The following is a 22,353-nucleotide window of genomic DNA, read 5'->3' on the forward strand; positions in this document are numbered from 1 at the left end:
AATAGTTTCAGGTTAAGAACGGACCTCCAGAACGAATTAAGTTCTTAACCTGAGGTACCACTGTAACGGCGTTGTCCCGAATGAATCTCCAACCCCTCCTTCACTTCCTCATTCATCATCATCATCATCATCTCCTCTTTGGATGCTAGCTAAGTGCCCTCTGTCTTTGAGCTCTTTGTTCTTCTACTTTTAAGGCTTGCCAGGTTCTGGGAGATGGAGGGTCTAGAATGCTTTCTAGTGACGACGCGTCAGCTGCTGCTCTGGCTCTGCCTGCTCCTCTCCCATTATTTCCCAACTATTCCCCTCATTTGCCTCTGAGCTGCGACCTCCCGCAAATCACTGTTGTAAATCTGTACTGTTTTCCTTTTTCTCCCCCCTGGAAGGGTCAGGATGGGGAGGCGGTCTCCACCATTCCTCCTCTGCCCAGCCCCTGACAGATATACTGCTGTGTAAGCCTATTGTACCACTCTGTTCTCTGATTATTTTGGTCTTTTTATGTTCGTTTTCATGTCGTGTCCACTGTTTAGTAAAAATTTATTTTTTAAAATAAAATCATTTTAAATAAATTTATATAATAAATATTTTTTTAAAGAAAATTAAAGGGAGGGGAGATAGCAATCTCAACAAGCGCTCTTAAAATGCACTCCTTTAAAAAAAAAAAAGCCAATATTGAATGTATCCAAGAGCAGGCCTGTGACCCTTGCCACACACCTCTCTAAAATTTTCACTCTCCTCTTAAAATGGCCGCACAGCCATCACTCTGCTTGAACTGTTTCTTTTCTGCTATTGTGCCTTCATGAGAATTGAGGCAATCCATTATGTATGGCTTCCCCTCGCCAGCTAGAGGCAATATCCCACTCCCATTTTTTGTCGGGAGCTTGCTATATGACCACAGCTTACATACAAGAACATGCTAAATGGACTCTCTTCCCGTTCAGAATTTCGTGTCTATTTAAACAGCAAAATATGAGCGAGACACTTTCCTGATGCGGCTTTGTTTAAAAGGAGGTGGGGATATTTGCACTACCAAGGGAGGCATGCTTTGGCCTGGGTTGCGGCAAAAGTAAAAGAAAACGGCTGCCTTTCCTCCTTAAATATTCATAGCCAATTTACTGAGGAAACTGCTGGAATTGCTTCATGACTGCCTATGGCTCTGATTAGGAGCAAAGCCAAACACTCCACTTTTTTCCCTGAAAGCAGATTAACACCTGTTCAAGACGGAACGAAATATGTGACACGGCTTAATGGCAAATATCAAAACATCTCTATTGTAAAGCTGTCCCTGCCTAACAGAGGGATGCCTCCTTTCCGTTCAGGCCAAACGGCCCTTAGGGAGGAAGGGAAAGGAAAACAACATTAATGCGTCCTCACTTCTAAAGGCACCCTTTGCTCATTTTTAATAAGGTTGCTTTCCCTAGGGCTGAGGCATTATGGAGGACATGCTTTGCAAGCATTTTTGTCCCTGGTATAAAAAATGCTTTTTCCCGTCAGATGGGTGTGTGAGAGAGAAAGAGAGGGAGCACACTTCTCTCTCAAAGATGGTCTCCTCTCCCTTTATCTCAATAAGGATGCCGTCCTGACATTCAAGATGTGGCACTGCTCAGGGTGGAGACTCTTGACAGTCCCATTTCTTCCCCCACCCCACCCCAAAATAGTCGTATTGATAGGAAGAGTAATGCCTCTCCCTTTGAGTCCAAGATACTTCAGGGATTAGCTCCTGAAACAATTATGGGGACTCACTGCCACTTTACTTCAACCTTTTGGCCCGAGGGAAGGAAGCAGCTAAGAATTGATGGGCACCATCAAGGAGTTTGTGGTGTCTGTGACAACACTAAACTTTGGTTTTCCTTTATATGAATGAACCCAGGCATGGCTCAGGGTAGCACATTCCCCCTTTTCTCCTACTCTGGTGTGTCTGCAAAGAGAATGAGTAGAAGCATTCGCTTCTATTTTCAGTTAGTCACAATTCCAAATCCTTACTGGGGTTAATCTTAACTACGGTTAATTGAAAAAAGGCAGCTGATTTGATTTGAAGTTGACTTGTTTCAGTAAACCATGGTTGGGACTAATCACTGTTTGTCTGTGAGAACACTAAACTGTGGTTAGTTAAAATGGAAATGAAAGCTTTCAGTCTTTTCCTTGCTGTTGGACCAGAGAAGAAAGGACTCATCCACACAATGCTAAATTATAACCGTATAGAATTAAAAGCAGATTTTTTAATTCACTTTTTCATCATATGTATATCAAGAGCAAGCTTCTTGTTTGTGGAGGAATTTTGGTTGTTCTTTTCCACTCAACTAGGGCATCAAGGGTTGCATTTTTCTTTGGTTGCCGTCCCAAATTAATTGAAGTAAACAGGAAGGTTCTCAATTTCATTAGTGCTAGGATAGGTTGTTCAGTTTTGGGTGCTTTGATTTTTTCCCCCCTTTCATTTATAGACCCATCTGTACAATGCTGTGCTTTCTAAAGCTGGAGATTTAAATTAACAGTAACCACTCATGGGAGAAGACTGACAGCATTATAGCTTATTATATTAATCATTGTTATACATGGAAGGCTGAGCTTAATTATGATCACACTATCATGGAAATAGAGGGGGTGCAGAGATACACTAGGGGATGGGTTATAGACATGGAAAATGTGCCCATATAAAGAAAGATTTAAAAAGTCGGGGCTTTTTAATTTAGAGAAGTGATGATTAAATGAAGGCATGCAAGAAAAGCAACAGAAAGGAATGATTGGCATACAGAAGAGACATCAGGAGACCTTTCTTTAAAAGGGGAGATTTTTTCCTTACTGGGAAACCACATTTTATATATAAAGTCCCTCCCCCCAAATGAATTATAATATGTTGCCAGCCCAGCAGGATGACTCTGCTGATGCGTGAGTCTACTCTGTTACCCAGGACTTCTCAGCCCAGGTCAAAGAAGGAAAACAAATAAAGAGGGGATCTTTGGAATTGTTCCCTCAAAGCCTGGTGGACACAGAATTTAACAAAACCTTGTGAAATATTTTTATAACACCACAGGGAGCTTAATATTGATGCAATCTAGAAAACAGGGAAGGTGAGAAAGGAGAGAAAAGGTGGGGGAAAGGAAAGGCAACAGTGACACACAGAGACTTGCAAATAAAATAGGAAAATCATTCTAATGTGATATCGGGTCCTCCTTTAAAGACAACACGTGTTGTGGTGAGACCTGGACAACTGACACCCTGTGTTGTGGGTGGGTACAATTGGTTAGCCACAACACCCGATTGGTAGGTCCCTCGAAGCTGGGTGCAATCTGGCCAATAGGACGCAGTCTAAACGGTTTGAGAGACCTATTTATGCCCATGCACATGACCCAGAGCTTCCTCTTTCGGCATGTGCCTTCGGAACACCCGCCCACCTCTCCTTACTTTTAGGGCTTTTGCACTTGACCTTGCTATGCCGTTGTCTGTCTGTAGTTGGGACAGGGGCACGGCAGGAATTTTCCCCACTTGGCTGATTGGCTGTTGCCATTTGGGTTTTGCCTGCCGCGTAGCAAATCGTCACAACTTGTAAGGGTGCAGATAGGCTCTGGTTCAGATGATAGGGATGGGAGAATGCTCTCACCATCCCTATGTGAAGGGTATTCCATTAAAGGAATCCAGGGACTCGATGGTTTGGTCAACCCCTGTGAGGGCGTTGTGCCCGTGCCTGAGTCCAGGGGGACATTTGGGTGGCGGAGTTAGCCCATGCCTGGCTTTCCGCTTATCCAGGTGTTCACCCTTGGCTGACCTATGCTGGTGCCCTGGGTCAGCGCTACCTGCAAGGGTGCAGGGAGCTAGTCGAACCAGAGCCTATGCAACCAGTCACTTTCTGTAATCAATAAAGTTGTGGCCTAAATTCTGCCAAAAAACAAACCAAAAATTTGAGTCAAGTATGAATTTATTTAGGGGGGAGAGTTCTGGGTCTGAACACACAAATGTTAGCTATTAGGGCAAACACAAGGGTTTCAGAGCACATTAAGAGTTTCTTTCAGAGGTTCTCAGGCAGAGCACCTGTGCATTGATCAATGATGAAATACACTTCATTTATGCGGTCAGCCATTTATTTAGAGGTTAGACCACTTTTCAAATGACTCTGCACTTATATTATAAAAGAGGTGGCCCATTCTAACAGGTTTTGGTATTGTCAAAAAAAGAATTAGCCTCAGAATGTTTATTGGAGAATAAAGCCAGAATGTCTGCCCATTGCAAATTTCCCCCAAGAGTGCCATGACTGCAGAAACTCTAGGAGGTACTGTTGAACTGCAACAAAATATAAGAGTACATCACAGATGTCCCCCAAATGCAAACTGACTACATATTTTCTTAAATGAAAAAAATGGTCTGGTGCTTTGAGCATCTTACAAGTGGTGCACTAATAAAATTGCTAGCACATTTGCAAAGCTAAGACAGTGTCTGGTATGGATTCAAATTGGATGGGGGAATCGCGTGTTGAGATTCCTGCATCACAGGGGGTTAGTCGAGATGTCCCTTGGGTTCCTTCCAATTCTACAATTCTATGATTCTAAGTGAACAAGGCTTGTAAATGGCTGGAGCACTCGCTCATACAGTCGTCATTTTGCAGTTGAATAGTACTGCTGATTGGAGGCCTTTTAAATCACCCAAGTGTTTTCCTTGAAGAATGTGGGTTTCATCGCTTCTTTCTCAGTTTATAAATGGGCCTTAAAAGAACTCTTGATTCCAACTGGCTTTTAATTAATGAAGCTGCACTATATTTTTTTAAAATGTGTTTTATATTATGTTTCCCATGGATGCCTGGTGTGGTTTGAGTCATTCTATGCTGCTATTTTAGTTTTAATATTTTATGTGTAAGATATATCCCCATGTGTATTTGTCCTTATGTTATTTCAGTGAACTGCCTTGAGAGCATAAGAATATCAAAATAAATAAAGTAAATAATACTGCAATACAAGTCACCCCAGCTGCTAAGAACCAACAATATGGCAGCAACATTACCAAAACACATCACTGAAACATTTGGAAAGTAGTGGGGAAAGTTCCCCCCACCCAAAAAAAGGAAAAATCTGCAACACAAACTAAAACATAAACTTTGCCTTTTGTATCTTCACTTGGTTTACAACATCCAAACTAATCTTTGTTGACTGCAGCATAACTGGGAGGCTCTCGTGTATGAATGTGCCATTGCAAGAACATGCAGCAATGTACCACGACCCGGCAGCCTTCACGCAGGAGAATTCTATTGTTAAATATACTGAAAGCAGCTGCCCAAATTTCCATTTAAACAGACTAAATGTTATCTATGCTGACATTCCCCCTACATTCAACATCAAGTTTATACAAGTATTTAGGAAAATATACATTCATATTTTTTAAAAACACACCCAACCGTAATGTGGATGACAATTGTGGGACATGAGTACAATCTTAACTAATCACCCTCAGATTGCGGCATTCAAAACACAGACACACACACAGAGAGGGGGGGGGGGAGGGAGAGGGAGAGGGAGAGGGAGAATTTATTAATAGACCACAAAAGAATGAGCCTGTTATTCTTATGGGACGTGGTTGTAAATAAAGACAAGAAAAAGCCAGCCATCAAACAAAATTTGCAACACATCTGGCGGCATTGTCTGATGCAGTAAAACGTTACCCTAAAAAATAGCACATGCCTACAATTCTAGCATCTGTAGTCAGCACCTGGAGTAGATAGGCTGAGAATATTCTTTTTAAAATCATAAAGGCATGCCTACGTGAACTGAATGCCTTCTTATTCTAAGGAAGATGAGAAGTACGAAGATGGAGAATCGATAGAATAAGACCAAGTTTCAAGTGGCCAGATTAGTTGTGAAGGATGAGGTTGTCTAAATGAGACATCCAATAGACAGGTATTTATTGTCATCCACATCAGTTCCAAAGATTTCTGAATCCTTGGCAGGAGAGCAGATCTCACAAGGCTTATGCGCCACCCCACGCTGCACATACTTTAGCGCCGCTTGCATTCAGGTGGAATACAAGCAACCACTTCAGCTATAACCTGCCAGCTTGTAAGCATGAAGAAGTCCCTCGGGCCCTTAAGAGCTGTATGGCGGTAAGCAATCTGAGAGGCATCCATTGCTATGATACTCTGTTTATATATAAACATTGTACAATTTTGTGTGAATGAATGGAGGCTGGTATCTGGAAGTTGTTTCATTAGCTAGGGATGAAAGCTGGGAATGTACTAGAAGTGTGCATAGGCTCTGTTTGAACCCCACATTACAAGGTGAATCAGGTTGATTCAAGGAAGGTTCTCATGTATCTATGTTGGATCATCCCATTAACAAGGTGTCTCAAGGCAGATGGGGAACTCCTTAAGCTTCTGTGGCTTTGGCTCTCCAAAGAAATGCACAGCCATTACCTAGTGAAGTCCAGATGATTAGAGCTCAAAGGAGGGTCTTCTCGGTGGTGCCACCCCAACTCTTTTTTCAGAAATGAGCCTGGTGCTCTTTCTGGAAGCAAATGAAAACTCAGAAGGGCATATATTTAAAACATAACTGAGGAAAGGTTCAGTATACTGGCATACTGACAATATTGATAAAACTCTCCATTTCACTGGAAGAGATTAATGTCTTAAAATGATTTACAAAATGTATATTGTTCCAACCAAACTTTTAAAAGTAAGTTATGCATGAAAGCAATTTGGGGGGTTGACGACTACAAAAAAAAAATAGTCTTGTTTTAAAAGAATGAATAGATGTTGGCAATCTATAACTGCAGTGATTGATGAGATTGTCAACTATATCACAGCTCTGGAACCTGCATTAGTTTTGTGATGCTCTTATCTTAAGGGCATAGTTCAAGAGATAGATGTAAAATGGACCAAACGAAAATGTATTGATAAATAACAGTAGAGATAGGGCAGATAAATGAATCCTTTTGAACATTAAATTGGTCAAGTTACTTTGGCACACAAGGCAGGAAATCCCAAGCACCTCCCTCTGGGAACAAAAGCAAATGATGACAAATTGAATATCTCATCATTTGCTGCCCTTTCGTGACACCCCAGATCAGCAGCTTAAGGCGCCTGCCTCACTTTGCCTGATGGTAGGACTAGCCAGATTGTCAAGGGAAAGAGCTTCATTATGAGGTCTTCCCATGTGACCCAGATTCAGTGTTACTGAAATGATACAGGAGGGGAATGTATCGTTTCAGCAGTTCCCACAGTAATAATATAACGTCAGAAGGGGCCCAAGTTGAATTTGGGTGAGGAAACTTGTGACAAATTGCAATGTGAGCAAAATTAACCTAAGAAAGGCCTGCTGGATCAGGCCAGCAGATCATGTTATCCCCAACAACCTGTTTTCACACGGGTCAACCAGAATCCTATGAGATGCATGCAAGCAGGACCCACCCATAACAGCACTCTCCCCTCCTGCGGTTTCCAATAACTGGAACCATATTGTCTCCGGCAGTGGAGGTAGAATATAACCATAATGGTTTGTAACATTTCTTAGGAGTGGGAAAAACAGAAGAATTTTTTTTAAATACACACACAGAGAGTGAGAGGTCTTATCTTGCAAATTATTGAAATTCATTTGGATAAAGTAAATATATTTTCTAATTGCCATTTACTGACATCCCATTGCTATTCAACTCACACCTTGCCATTTTCTCCTTCATCTACCTGTCAACAAAGATTTCACTTCCTGCATCGGATGAGGCAGCACTGAGTCCATGAAAATTTATGTCTAGGCTTGCCATACATCAGGAAAATTTCTGACATGTCCTGGTTTTCAGGTGTAAAAATGGCATCAAGGGATGTTAGGGAAAACCCAGATGTACACTGGGAAAAAGCTTAAAATCACTGTTTTGGGGGGAGGTTTCCCCCCAAAAAGCTCAACAATTCTGATGGTTTTGCGGGTGTCAGGAATTTTATGGCAACCCTACTTAAGCCATAACAAAATTGTTAGATTCTTTTATTCTTTTTGCTAGAAATGAATCCTAAGGAGAGCAGAGGCCTTGAAGCTACCCATCAACATTCAGCACCGGAACAGCCAACTCAGCAGCCATAATACAGGCTGCTTGGTCACCATCCTCCCCACTTTGATGAGATGTACTGTCATTCTAGTTAAGTTGTAGTAGTTGGATAGTATCCTACAAGGCAGTTCCATTATTGCAAGGCCTTCCATTTACACAATGGAACTTTCCCCCCCTTTTCTTTCCCCATGCACCCTCTCTAAATCTGCTTCAGAGGGTTGGGGTGCACAGGGAGAGGAAATGGAGGGAAAGTTACATTGCACACCTGAGGGCCTTGCACTAATCGGGTCCTCCTCACAGAGTGCACGTGTTGCAGTGAGATCATCAGAACTGACCTCGTTGTTGTGTGGGTGAGAGCGATTGGATAGCCACAACAACCCGATTGGTGGTCCCTCAGTTGCTGGGCAGATCCGGCCAATGGGATTGTTTGTGTATTAACCAAGGGATCTTTAGCGTCAAGCTTCCTGTTTTCACTTCGTGCACCAGATCGCCCGCCCACCCTCCCTATATCTAGGGTTTTGCTATGACCTTGCTATGCCATCGTGGGTCGTCTGCTGTTGGGGCAGGGGCCCGGTAGGAATTTTCCCATCTGGCTGATTGGCTGGTGCCACTTGGGTTTCACCTGCCGTGTAGCAAATCGTCACAACTTTGTAAAGTTTGGTGGTTAGGCATTGGTTCAAGGTGGTCTGGAGGGGAAGTCAGAGAACCTGGCCCCTCCAATGCGCAACAGGTATTCCGTTAACGGAATCCAGGGACTCGCCATGCTTTTGTCGACCCCTTTCAGGGGGTAGGGCCACGCAAGAGTCCCTGGGAGCATTTTGGGGTGAGCTTGAGTCATGTGACCGTACCAATGCTCCCCCACGGTGTTTACCTGTACCGACGATATGGTGGGGTCCAGTCGTCAGTGCTGCGTCCTGCTGAGGCCAGGTGCAGCTAATCGGGAACCAATGCCTAAACAAACCACTCACTATCTGTAGTCAATAAAGTTGTGGCAAAATTATGCCAATAACCTAAAACTAAATTCCATGTCAGTTGTGTCTTTATTATTGGGAAGCCCCTTGGGATCTTAACAAACAAATGGAACAACATCAATGGATACTGCCCAGTTTCTAAATTTGTATGTATACAATAAATGTTAGCATGTGCAAATTTTATGCAATTTTTTATCCTTTTTTGTGTTGTGTGAGTGGTCACCCTAGCCATACTACCAAGCTAGTCACATGAGTGACTGTGGATGACTTTCTGCTGCCTTAAATTGGCATTTCTCCTGTGAGCTGGAGAGTACCACAGGCAGTGAAACCCTTTGCCCCATGCCATGCCAAATTTGGTGGAGAAGCTGTGAATTGATATACTTGTGGCCTGGTTAACCCAATCATCATGTCTATTCTCATTCTTCCTCACCCCACACCCAGCTGTGGTTCATTGGACTGCATTCTACATAATGTGGGCTGTGTTGATATTATTTCTGAAAAAGCATCAGGAGAAGGGAGAGAGAGAGAAAGAGAAACTCGCCTTGCAGGTGTAAAATCTAAGACAAGGCATATCATTTGACATTATAAGAGTACTGACATTTTAAAGTTGCCCAGAGTGTGGGATGAAATTATATGGCACATTTCCACCACTAAAAGCTAAGCAGCTATGACCTTGTAAGCTGCCTGGATGGGGAAAGTGCCCAGGAATCACACCTAAGCCACTCTGAGCTTTGGGGAGAACCAGAAGTGTATTTAAGTTAGACAAACAACATAAAGAAGTTAAGCACTTTAAATCCCACTGATTTACTTAGTGCTCTTGGCTTCAGTTTAGGGTGACATGCAAGGTACATTTTTCAATGGCTTGTCTCTGCTAGTTTTTATGTTCGGAGCAAAAACTGGCAATGTGCAGTTTTGATAATATGTAATTAGGCAACAATTTAATGCCCTTAGGTGGGAAAAATAGATGGGGAAAGAAATGTCAGTAAAAGAATTAACCTGCTCACCCAGCAATTTTTTCTTAAGCTGTGTATTTGAATAGTTTGTCAGTATATAACAATACAAGTAATTTTACAAATACAAGCAATTCACAGATTGACATTAGCATTCACTGGTATCTGTGATTTAAGCTAGAAGAATCAGCTCTATTTTTAAAGAAGCTATTAAGAAATTCAGGCTGCAATCCCCTACTTACCTGGAAGAAAACCTTATTGAACTTAATAAACAAAAACCTAAAAGTAAGTCACACTGAACTTAGTGGGATTTACTTGTGAGTAGATATGCATATGTGCACTCTTAATTTATTATTATTATTATTATTATTATTATTATTATTATTATTATTGAAGAATCTGCATGCAGCCATCAAAAGGCCTTTCATAATTTCATTCTGAATCTCAGGGAGATTGAATATTTTGTTCTCAAAACAAATTTCTTTAAAAACTTGTTCGGCTGGAAGTTCATCTAAGAAATATACGAAGCAAAGTGTGTTAATGGGATAACCATGTGGAAAAGAGAATGGGGTTCCTACACCTTTAAGTAATTAAAATCTCCACAATTACTAAAGGTGCAAGAGCCCTGTCCTCTTTTTCACTGGCCACCCTCGCTATTAGCCAGGAAATCTCTGGTTTAAATCTATCTCGCCTAAGTCTTAAATTCACTGATGGTCTTGTGTAAGCCTAAAGCCTCTGTTCTCTCAGTCTGCATATTTGCAATAGAAGAATAATATTACCAGTATTTTTTTGTTGTTCAAAAAAATAATGAGGTGCCAATACCCATATATTGGTAAATTTGTTGTGGGTTCCAGCACAAAATGGCTGCTATGAGCAGCAAAGTAAGAAGTGCTGGTACTCTGTGCCCATGAGAACCATCACAAAGAAAGGTTTGGATGTTACTAATCTGTTTGTTGGGGTCTGTGGTGATAAATACTAAGATAAATGGGTGTGAAGTGCTTGGAATACTTGAAATGTGTCTTCTGGGGGAAAAAAATCTATTCACACAACATAAAACACCTTGAATAACCATGAGAGACAAGGATCCAATGCTTTCCCTCACGATATGAAGAAGAATTGATAGTTTTTATTTCAAACTGATCAGGCAATTTAAAAATCTTTTTTTCAAATCCATTTGCTAAGAGGACTGGGACTCCTTCCAATGGGAAAAAAATATTTTAAGAATCTTCACTATAAACATTGTCATACTGAGCATGCAGTTATTTAAGTAAATCATATAAGTGTAATTGAAAGGTTATGGGGGGTTTTTTTGTCAAGGTTCAGGAGAAAATGCCAACCGTTCTGGGTATTTGTTATTTTAAAAAAAATTTAAATTCTGAAACAATGTATGTTTTTAATCTTCTGCCTTATGCTCCATTAGTGGCTCCTTTGAGTCATGCTGGCAAAAGTGTATTAAGCTAAAAGTGAAGATTAATTCACTTCTTTTTGCCACATTGTCCCCAAGAGATAAATTCACCTCCTGCTATAGTCACTGCCACCTCTTGTTGGCAGGTATGCTCTTGGCTATGTCATGAGGCATCTTAAAAAGCAGAGACATCGCCTTGCCAACAAAGGTCCATATAGTTAAAGCTATGGTTTTCCCAGTAGTGATGTATGGAAGTGAGAGCTGGACCATAAAGAAGGCTGATCGCCGAAGAATTGATGCTTTTGAATTATGGTGTCGGAGGAGACTCTTGAGAGTCCCATGGACTGCAAGAAGATCAAACCTCATCATTCTTAAGGAAATCAGCCCTGAGTGCTCACTGGAAGGACAGATCCTGAACTGAGGCTCCAATACTTTGGCCACCTCATGAGAAGAGAAGACTCCCTGGAAAAGACCCTGATGTTGGGAAAGATGGAGGGCACTAGGAGAATGGGACGACAGAGGACAAGATGGTTGGACAGTGTTCTTGAAGCTACCAGCATGAGTTTGACCAAACTGCGGGAGGCAGTGGGAGACAGGAGTGCCTGGTGTGCTCTGGTCCATGGGGTCACGAAGAGTCGGACACGACTAAACAACAACAACAACAATGTCATGAGGCACTTTTTGGCTTCCCACGGGCATCTAGTTGGCCACTGTGAGAACACAATTCTGGACTCAATCGGCCTTTGGTCTGATCCTGCAGAGCCCTTCTGATGTTCTTATGAATGACACCAGCAGACTATGCAGAACAAGGGAGATGTTTCTTTCCCAGCCATGGCATGGATATATTTGCCAAATAAAAGTGCAATATAGATGTGCATGTGCTGTTGTTTTCAGCTGTTTTTAATACTGAATTTTAAATTGTTGTAACCCACCCTGCGACTTGCTGGTGAAGTGTGACTACAATATATAATAACCAGTGCTTTAAAAAAAACTGTTTAGGGGTACTCTCATTTTCCGACTCATATTGAAATACTGCTCCTCAATGAGGCCAAACTTAGATTCACAAAATGTTTGGGGGTATGCATACCCCTGCATCCCCCCCCCCCCCAGATAAAAAGCAATGATAATAACAATCATAATTATAATCTCAGCTGATGCAAGAATTGCATATTTTGTACCTGGAAGTGGATATCTATTCCCAGGTTCAAAATGAAGAGTGGCAACTGGCCCTCAATAGTTAGCTTTAGGTAAGACCCCGATTTCCCCCAAATGCCAGCAGACTTGTAAAGTTTGCCTATGGAAGCTGGGTTCTCATTCCAGAGACTTCAACCCAATGATCTTCAGCTTTGTTTCAGTCTGCAATACCCTAGCTATATCTTTTATATTTTAAAATCAGTCTGTTTTATGGAGTACTTGCTAAAAACTTATTAAAACTATTTTTAATCCTCCTGCCTCAAAAGCAAACTCTATGGGATTCATGGGCAAAGACGAAATATTGCTTAATATCTTTTTCATGTGCAATGCTTAAAATGCATTTTGAAACGGCTGAAAGTCAGCATTTCGGCACAATAACTAGGTACAGCTTTTAAGAGAGAGAGATTTGAGGATAAAAGTAACTCCCGCAAAGCTCATCTAGAAACTCAATAATATCTCCTTTCCATTGACAAGATTCTCTTTCCTAAACCATTAAGAAGAGATAGATGAATAGCCTGAAATGTGTCCTAAGAGCTATACCAAAAATAGTCCATCACTTACACTAGTGGTGGTGAAGGCAGGAAAGCACGCGAGGGGGAGGAGGAGAGAGAATGTGAAAGGTTTTCTGTCTAATTGTCTTTGCAAAGGAACCAATGAAAGATGCATGATAAATGCTTTCTGCTGTAGAGACATTAAAGGCTCTGGGGCAGAGCCTGAAGTAAAAGCCAGCATCTGTCGAGGTCAACATTTTCAACAATTCGGCACTGCTCTCTGGCTTGTGCCTATTCAGTTGATTATAATCCTTCCACTTTTTCCTCTCCTTTGATTTGATTTGTCCCGCCAGCTTCCTCTGGCTCATATTCATTTATTCATTCATTCAGAGTACTCACGAAGCTTGTTCATTCATTCATTTGTTTATTCATTTATTAAGGCCATAATTCTCTGGGAAGGCCTGGGGGCCATAGGATAGTGCAGATCTTCTCATCTACTAGTGGTGGCAAAGGAGATTTGTGGATGGAGCAGAAGGCCTGCTCATGGAGGCCATGGAAATCTCCGCCTCCATTCTCAAATTGTGAATACAGTGGTACCTCAGGTTAAGTACTTAATTCGTTCCGGAGGTCTGTTCTTAACCTGAAACTGTTCTTAACCTGAAGCACCACTTTAGCTAATGGGGCCTGCTGCTGCCGCCAAGCCGCCGGAGCATGATTTCTGTTCTTATCCTGAAGCAAAGTTCTTAACCTGAAGCACTATTTCTGGGTTAGCGGAGTCTGTAACCTGAAGCGTATGTAAACTGAAGCATATGTAACCTGAGGTACCACTGTAATGGAAATTCTGATGGCGAAGAGAGCAAAAGGAAGCGAGGCGAGGAGGCAACTTTGGATCTGCTGGATACACACAAACACCTGAGTGCAGGGGGAGTCCTGCAGTCCTGGAGCTGACTCTATCCCAGTCTTCTTACACTTTCATCTCCATCACTTCCAAAAGCCTTGTCTTTGCTTTCTTTCATTTTGCTTGTTGCCCGTGATCCATATAGAAATTTTGTCCATGGGATTTTTTAAAAAATTGAATCTTTTGATTCCTTCTTTCAAGATAAAGTGACTCTGATTTAGTTTTATGCTGATATAAAATGCAGAGAACGCAAATGTACCATCCTTAAACCCTCACTCTAATGCAGGCTTCCTCAAACTCCAGGTGTTTTTGGCCTACAACTCCCATGATCCCTAGCTAGCAGGACCAGTGGTCCGGGATGATGGGAACTGTAGTCTCAAAACATCTGGAGGGCCGAATTTGAGGAAGCCTGCTCTAATGCATATCTCATATTGCTTTCAGTGAAGCTTGTGCATCTCAAAAACAAGTGTAGGATCAGGTTGTCAGCTGCTTGTACAGTATCCTTCATCTGAACATCGCATTTTACTGGCGTGACCTAAACTCCAAGCTAATATCAAGATGCAAAACATATTAAGGTGTCAAGACTTCCTGTGATTTCTTCTGTAAAAACAACATTTTTAAAAGATGAGGTTGAAAACATGATGTGAAGAACCCATAAACAGTAGATCAGTCTGCAGATCTCTGTTTACAGGTCTTGTTGTTATCTCAGAGGTAGCAGGTACTCACACTGACTCTGCTACATTGAATAATCCAGCTGCTTCAAGTCACAAATCCAAAGGCGCAAAGCCGATTGTGAGCGTGGACTGGGGCTCTGCTGTTATTTTGCTATGTTGCTACTTTGAGGATGAGCATCCAGGTGTCCCTTCTTAACTGAATGAGATTCCGTGTTGCCTGAGCTAATCTGATGGATTAACACTGTCTGCACTGAACAGCAGCCTACTTCTTAGTCATATATTCAATGCTGTCTTTGCTGAAAAGTCATTTGGGGATGATCACCTAAGCTTTTTAGGGACTGCATGTTTGGAACAGTGGTACAAACAGGAAGCAAAACAATGTGCTTTTGCACATTGCAAATCAAGGCGATACATTTGCAAAACACGGCATTACAACTGCACCAGGCAAGTCATAGTTTTCAATAAATCTTGGCATTTTAAGTATTTTCTTGAGAGTCTGCCTCCGCTTTTTTGGTTTCCAATACACTTGCCTATTTTTTACTGTGCCTAAAATTACACAGGAAGCTTTTTATTTTGTGGGGGTGGGTGGGTGGGAGAGAGAGAGAGAGAGAGAGCAAGAGAGAGAGAGATTTCTATCACATCCTTCTAGTATTCACTCAGAGTGGCTTTCAACAAATTAAAAGCATGCTGCATTTTACAATACTTTCAATAAATAAAAAATAATCACATGAAGACCAGAGTCAAATATGAAGGCAGCAACCAGAGATAAAACATAGCTCTAAATAAAACATCATCGTATAGCTGGCAGGTAAAAGTCTGCTAAAATAAAAATGTCATTACCTGCCAGGAACCTAGGAAACTGCCTTAAACTGAGCCAGACCATGGTCCTGTCTATCTCAGTGTTGTCAATGCCGACTTGCTGTGGCACTCCTGGATTTTAGACAGAAGTCTTACGCTGCTATATGGAGATGCCAGGGACTGAACCTGGGACCTTCTGAATGCAAAGTGTGTGTTCTACCACTGACCAACAGACCTTCCACATAAAGAGTTTTTCCTCCCTGGGCGGAACTTGAACTGGTGTCCCAGGAAGGGGAACACTGCGAGTGATTCTCTGAAGACATCCTACCCAGTGAGCTATGTGGGTTCATCAAAGAAGGTATTTACATTTAATTAAAATATTGATACTCTGTCCTTCAGCAAAACTTAGTGAACTGCAAGAGTACTGGCTGGCATTCTACAGTATATACAGTACCGAAGGCATAAATAAAAAATTGCCTTGCTATGGCTCCCTACAATACATTTTGATCCAACTGTCCAATAAAACTGTCCAACCTACTCCCAAATGTCTCTAAGATCATCATCACAGGCCCTGTTCAGACTATCCCACCCTCTACAATGAAGTGACTGGAGACAGGCCTTTTTGTAGTGATACGTCATCTGTGGAACTCTCTCACCTTAACCGTTTACTTCCCTATCAGTCCCTATTTATGATATTTGGATACTACCTGGAGACGTTGTTGTCCAGGTAGCATGCCCAGCTTTTAAAGCTATTTCATTTTCACCTATCTCCTGTTGTTTTATCTCAGTTCTGATGTTTATCGTCATTATTTGTGGTTGCTGTCATTTAAGTTATTATTATATTGCTGTAACATCCATTGCTGAGAGACAATAAATAATTTTTATTCACAATAGACAATTAATAGACAATTAATTTTTTTAAATAAAAAATAAACCCTATATCTACAGCAAGGTTAACCCTAGTAAATTAATCTAGAAAGCAACAGAACCTTTCTCAGTTGCTCAGAGAACACTTAATGGTTGCTTTTCCATCGAGCTCCCAGCTGTGGGAGTATGTGACTGTTTTACATGTTTTTAGATGTTTTTAATAGTTTTCAAATGTTTTAAATGAGGGGTTTCCGAGGTGTGGCTTGTAGACCACGAGGTTCATTTAGGTGTTCCATGGTGGCAACTCTGCAGATTGGCTGAGCCATGTGTGTGAAGAATGGTATGAGGTACATAGGAAATGATGGAAGAAGGACTTGTAATTGTCTTTAGAATGTTTAAGCTGTTTTAGAATATGTTTGCTTTGTTTTTCCATTGTGCCTCTGTACGCCAGGCTGAGCTCCTTCAGGAGGAACAGTGGTGTATAAATGCAATGAATAATTCCTCAAAGGAATAAAGGTTGGGCTGACAGCAAGATGGCGGAGACAAAGCCCCTGAGGGAAGAGTCATGGAAATGAAGCAATCAGCGAGAAAGAGCAGGAGAAACTAAGGGAAAACACATGCAAAAGAAAGAGTGGCTCAGAGTGGAAGTTGGCTGGCACATATTACAGCAAATGTCAAATAAATTTGTTTAGCCCAGCAGGCACATCCATCACATTAAAGTATTCATATTGATTTTCAATTATATTTTTATTGCTTCCTTTATTTCTTATTGTATTTTATTGTATTATAATTTGAATTTCATTTTTAAAAAAACACTTTAGCATCTAGCACTGCACGTTACAATTGCTAAATAACTCACAGAATAACCAATAGGTTGTCCACAAAGACCCTCAGCAATTTTCAAGTGGCCCAGTGAGAGGGTTAAGCTTAGGAACCACTGTTTTAAATATTCTCTTTTATTTTTAATCATAATGTTTTACCACTTTGGTGTTTGTCACCCTTCACTACTTTGGGAGGAAGCGGGGAATAGAGTTTAGTAGTACTTCAACCCTGCTCATACTGTAGTCATCGTATCTCCGTTTTGAATTTGTTCCCTTGTTCACCATGCTACATTAGGCACTATAATGATGATCATGTTGACTAGCATGATCTTTATCTGCTGTGCATCACCACTGAGTGTAGAAAACCCACTTGACTGGACATTGTCCTGTTCTAGTCCCAAGGTGGTGCACACAGGCCAAGGCAAGCTCCAACAAGGGCTGAGTATGAACTAAGGCCTTTGGAGCTTCTGCCTCCAGTCTGTTTATCTTATGCCTTACTCCACCTTTTGTTTTGAGAACTTCAAATCCTTAAGAGGCCAATCCTCTCACCTGAAGACAAGCGCTTCTCTTTCATTCCACAGCCTCCTTCCTGATGTGCTCTCTGCACTGATGGACTGGTTAAGTAGCATGGCAGGCATTCAGTTCCTCAGGCCCGAGCAAAGGTGGCAGGGAAGGCTTTGACTCTAGTTCTATGAGCCCATGTGCCCCAGCTCAGTGATCTCCTGCCTGCCACCCTCAGATTTAGAGGGCCCTTGTCACCCACATTATGCCACTGAAATTCTACTTAATACTGATCCAGAGCAGATTCCAGTGTATAGTAGTTACACCCAAAAAATAGACCAGGGGCATTTCATCCAGCAGAGCTTTACTGCTGCTGAAGGCAAATGAGCATAATGGTCACAAATCCAATACATTCAAGATTGGCACTGTCCATATGAAGTCCAGTTGCAGCAGACTTAAACTTACAAAAACATACAATAAGTCTAAAACCTTAACACTGCATACAGAACACCACACCAGCAGGAAAAGAGATAGAAAGGGAGAGTGAATCCCAGGCTCCTTCTGGCCTCACTATTATAGTCAGCATGACCTTGAAGAGAAGAAGAAGAGTTTGGATTTGATATCCCGCTTTATCACTACCCGAAGGAGTCTCAAAGCGGCTAACATCGTCCTTTCCCTTCCTCCCCCACAACAAACACTCTGTGAGGTGAGTGAGGCTGAGAGACTTCAGAGAAGTGTGACTAGCCCAAGGTCACCCAGCAGCTGCATGTGGAAGAGCGGAGATGCGAACCCAGTGCACCAGATTACGAATCTACCGCTCTTAACCACTACACCTTGAAGAAGAGATAACAGAACCTGTTTAAGCTAGCTGTACTCATCTTTTCAGAAGGAATAACCCAAACACCAGGAACCTTCTGCTTGTTTCTTTCACACAGAGAAGCATCCAGAATCCTCTTGAATTAAGTAGAATAGGAAAGATCAGATCAATACTTTCTGCACTAAGAAATGCAAACTGACACATTAGGCTCAGAGCCAATATCCTGATCCAGTTTCTAAGCTGGTGCCAGTGGAGCAGCTGACAGTGTTCTGGTCCCTGCTGGTCTGTTTCCAAAGCTATGACAGACATTCTAGCTTGATACTGCTTTGAAACAATGGCTTTGCTATACAATTACAACACAGGCTATGTAACAGGTTTTTATTTCCATCTCAAGAGTTGCCTTCAGCTTCCCTAATTACACTACTATGGGCCTGGCCCTCCAAAGGCGTACACCAGTCCTAACATACCTAACATACAAGTAAGGCAATTATAATTGTCTTTAGCCACCAGTTCTTAGAATATCAAATCTTTCCATCAGTTCATTCCCTTTATTTCCGTCTTAGTGCTACTTCAGTTATTGATTTCACTAACATATTCTTCCCTCCCACTTTCTTTTTTCACCTAGCACAACTCTGAACAATCCAGACATGTAAGGTGGCTTGAACTGATATTGGGTGATGACACATTTATCTGAATTTTCACCATAGGCATACATTTCATAGCAGCTGACAATTCCAATGCGGTATTTTTCAATGGAGACCACCCCCACATTGGGGCAGAGGCTTATCAAGGACTGAACAATCAAATGATTGTAATCACACACGAACCAGCTGCTCGGCACTTCACTCAAAAGATCATTACCATAGCACTAGCTGTTGGCCTTCCTCTCCCAGTGGAGTACCTATCTCATTCAGAAGTTCCACAGAAACTTCTATTTGCACTCTTAACAAGGAAGACCCAGAATTCTTTCTAATCAGCCCTCGTCTTGCCGTTGGGGAGATCCATAGGGTCTAATAAATGTGTGTTTTCATTCTTAATAAGTCAACTGTCAGTTCAGCTAGTGATGCGCAAATTGCTGCTAGCTGTTAGATACAAAAGGCTAAGCCATATACAGTTTTAATAGCAGAGATCAATATGGTGACGACTCATGCTGTCAACATTTTTTCCTTCCATTCTTAGGTTTTGAGTTGTTGCCTATTAGCAAGTTCATCGTCCCTTTTGCACATTTCTTCTCAAAAGAGCCTTTTACATAAACCGAAATGGTGTGTGGGCGTTTCTGTGGAGAATCTTGCCGGTCATGATAGTTATTGTAGAGGGGGGAAATAACAAGCGCATCAGTCTGTGCTTCAGTTAATACTGTGCTTAATGATACCCAGCGCAGTATGTATTGGTAACAATATGGGAACAGGTTTAATGCAAGGATCGGAATCAATATGAGGAACGTGGCTTTGAGGTATTGTGCACTTTGTTGCTAGGTAAATGAACATGCTGTTTTCAAGCTTGCTTCCATTATCTTTGCAGATGAACAGCAGTAAGCCAATCTTCCCATTGACGCTGGTGGTTCTACAAGAAAGTTTTTCTTTCGACAAATCCATGGAGGATAGGTCTGTCAATGATTTCTAGTACTAGGGTGGGTAGTCAATCAAGTTTTACTTAGACGAAATGAAATTAATGGACCTAAAGAAGGCTGATCACCGAAGAATTGATACTTTTGAATTATGGTGCTGGAGGAGACTCTTGAGAGTCCCATGGACTGCAAGAAGATCAAACCTATCCATTCTGAAGGAAATCAGCCCTGAGTGCTCACTGGAAAGACAGATCCTGAAGCTGAGACTCCAATTCTTTGGCCACCTCATGAGAAGAGAAGACTCCCTGGAAAAGACTCTGATGTTGGGAAAGATGGAGGGCACAAAAAGAAGGGGATGACAGAGGACGAGATGGTTGGACAGTGTTCTCGAAGCTACCAGCCTGAGTTTGACCAAACTGTGGGAGGCAGTGGAAGACAGGAGTGCCTGGCGTGCTCTGGTCCATGGGGTCACGAAGAGTCGGATATGACTAAAAACTAAACAACAACAACTTAGTCATGCTCGTGCATTTTTATGGGTCTACTCTAAGTATGCCACCCATGCTGGTTATATGACCTCCAGATTGAGAGAGAATATGCCCTGGGTAGCTATTGTTTTCAAGTCCTGCTTGTGGGGCCATATCACTGGTTGTTGGGGGTGGGGGGTGGGCAGCCCTTTTGTCTGAATGAAGAGTCTTTAGGAGCACCATAAATTGGTGGACTAGAGGAATTTGGAAATCTCAGAATGACATTTATAGGGTTATAGTGCAGTCCTAGGCAATCAGAAGTACTCTACGTTGGATGTAATGGTGCTTACTCCTAAGTGAATGTTGTCCAACCATTGTGGTTTAATGGTTGGTGTTGGACTGGATGACCTTGGGCCAGTCAATATCTCTCAGCCTAATCTACTTCAGGGGAATATTGCGAGGAAAAATTGAAAGAGAAGGACCAGATTCTCCAGATGCTGTTTGACTACAACCCCCATCAACTCCAGCTAATATGGCCAATAGTCAGGGATGACAGGAATTGTAGTCCAGTATCCTCTGGAGGACCACAGGTTCCACACACCTGATGTTATTTGTTTCTTTCCTTCTCATATTTCCTTATAAGATCCCTCAGTTTCTACATGATCATGAGTAGCTCTTTCCTAGAAATCACAGGAAATCACACCTTGGACGCACATCTTGGGCACACTATACTCTCCTTGTCTCAGCTGCGCATACACAATATGGGAATCATGTTTGTCTACCTCACAATATTGTTGCAGATTGTAAAATGATTTGAATATTTTATGTACTACCAAAATTAGGTATGAAGAGACATAAAGAAAATGCTCTCCTATTCCAGAAATTAAAAATCCGAAGGCTAAAAGATAATATAAAATGTTTTATTTTATCAGAAGTAGAAAACCTACAAGTCAAGAAATTAAGTTTCCCTCTATCACTCTTCAGCCTAGGAATATATTAGAAAAACAACTTTTTCCACGCTACACTTTTCCAGGTAGTAAAGATAACACACTATCAGAAAGTAAAGTATTAAAAGAGGATGTGTTAACATATAAAAGCATCAGTAATTTAAATAGCAATTGGTCCACTAGTAGAAATAATGTGCAATCACACAAGTTGGAGAATGAGTTGTGTGGTTTTTTTAAGTGATTTCACATTAAAGAAGAATTGAGAAATGTAAATTCACACTCCCCCGCCCCTTAAAAAGTTGGTAATGGTCATACAGGGAATAATGGATCTATATATATTACATCAGTGCTGAGACAAAAATTAATTAGATGTATAAAACACCTTGACATATGTTACATGCTAGGGGCAAACCAGTAAAGAAACGTGTGATATATAGATTGAAAAGTCTCAGAAGGCATTACCAAAATGGTACATGCAGTTCAGAGGAAAGATGACTCAGAGCAAGCATAAAAAGAATTTCCAATATTTAAGTGACTACTTCAAAGAAGAACAGCAAGATTCTGAAAATAAAGCATGGTACCGATCCAAAGATGTTTCCGAGCACAATCCAATACATTTCCAAGCACAATTCAAAGTGACCTTTAAAGCCCTAAACATTTTTTCATGTTTGATGTTTTATTGTGTTTTTAATATTCTGTTGGGAGCAGCCCAGAGTGGCTGGGAAAACCTAGCCAGATGGGCGGGAAATAAATATTATTATTATTATTATTATTATTATTATTATTAACATCACAAGCCTGTGGGTGATATTCCATTAGGTTTTACTCATTGTGAACCCAATGAAATTAATAGACCTAAAGTAGCCGCGTTCAATAATTTCAGTGAGTCTACTCCAAGTAAAACTTCTTTGACCATCACCTTGCATGTCTATTGCTGCACTTAACAAGTGATTTAGGGTATGCTTTAGCTGAGATTCCTGT

This window comes from Podarcis pityusensis (assembly GCF_964106645.2).
Source record: "Podarcis pityusensis genome assembly, chromosome: 3".
Lineage (NCBI taxonomy): Eukaryota > Metazoa > Chordata > Lepidosauria > Squamata > Lacertidae > Podarcis > Podarcis pityusensis.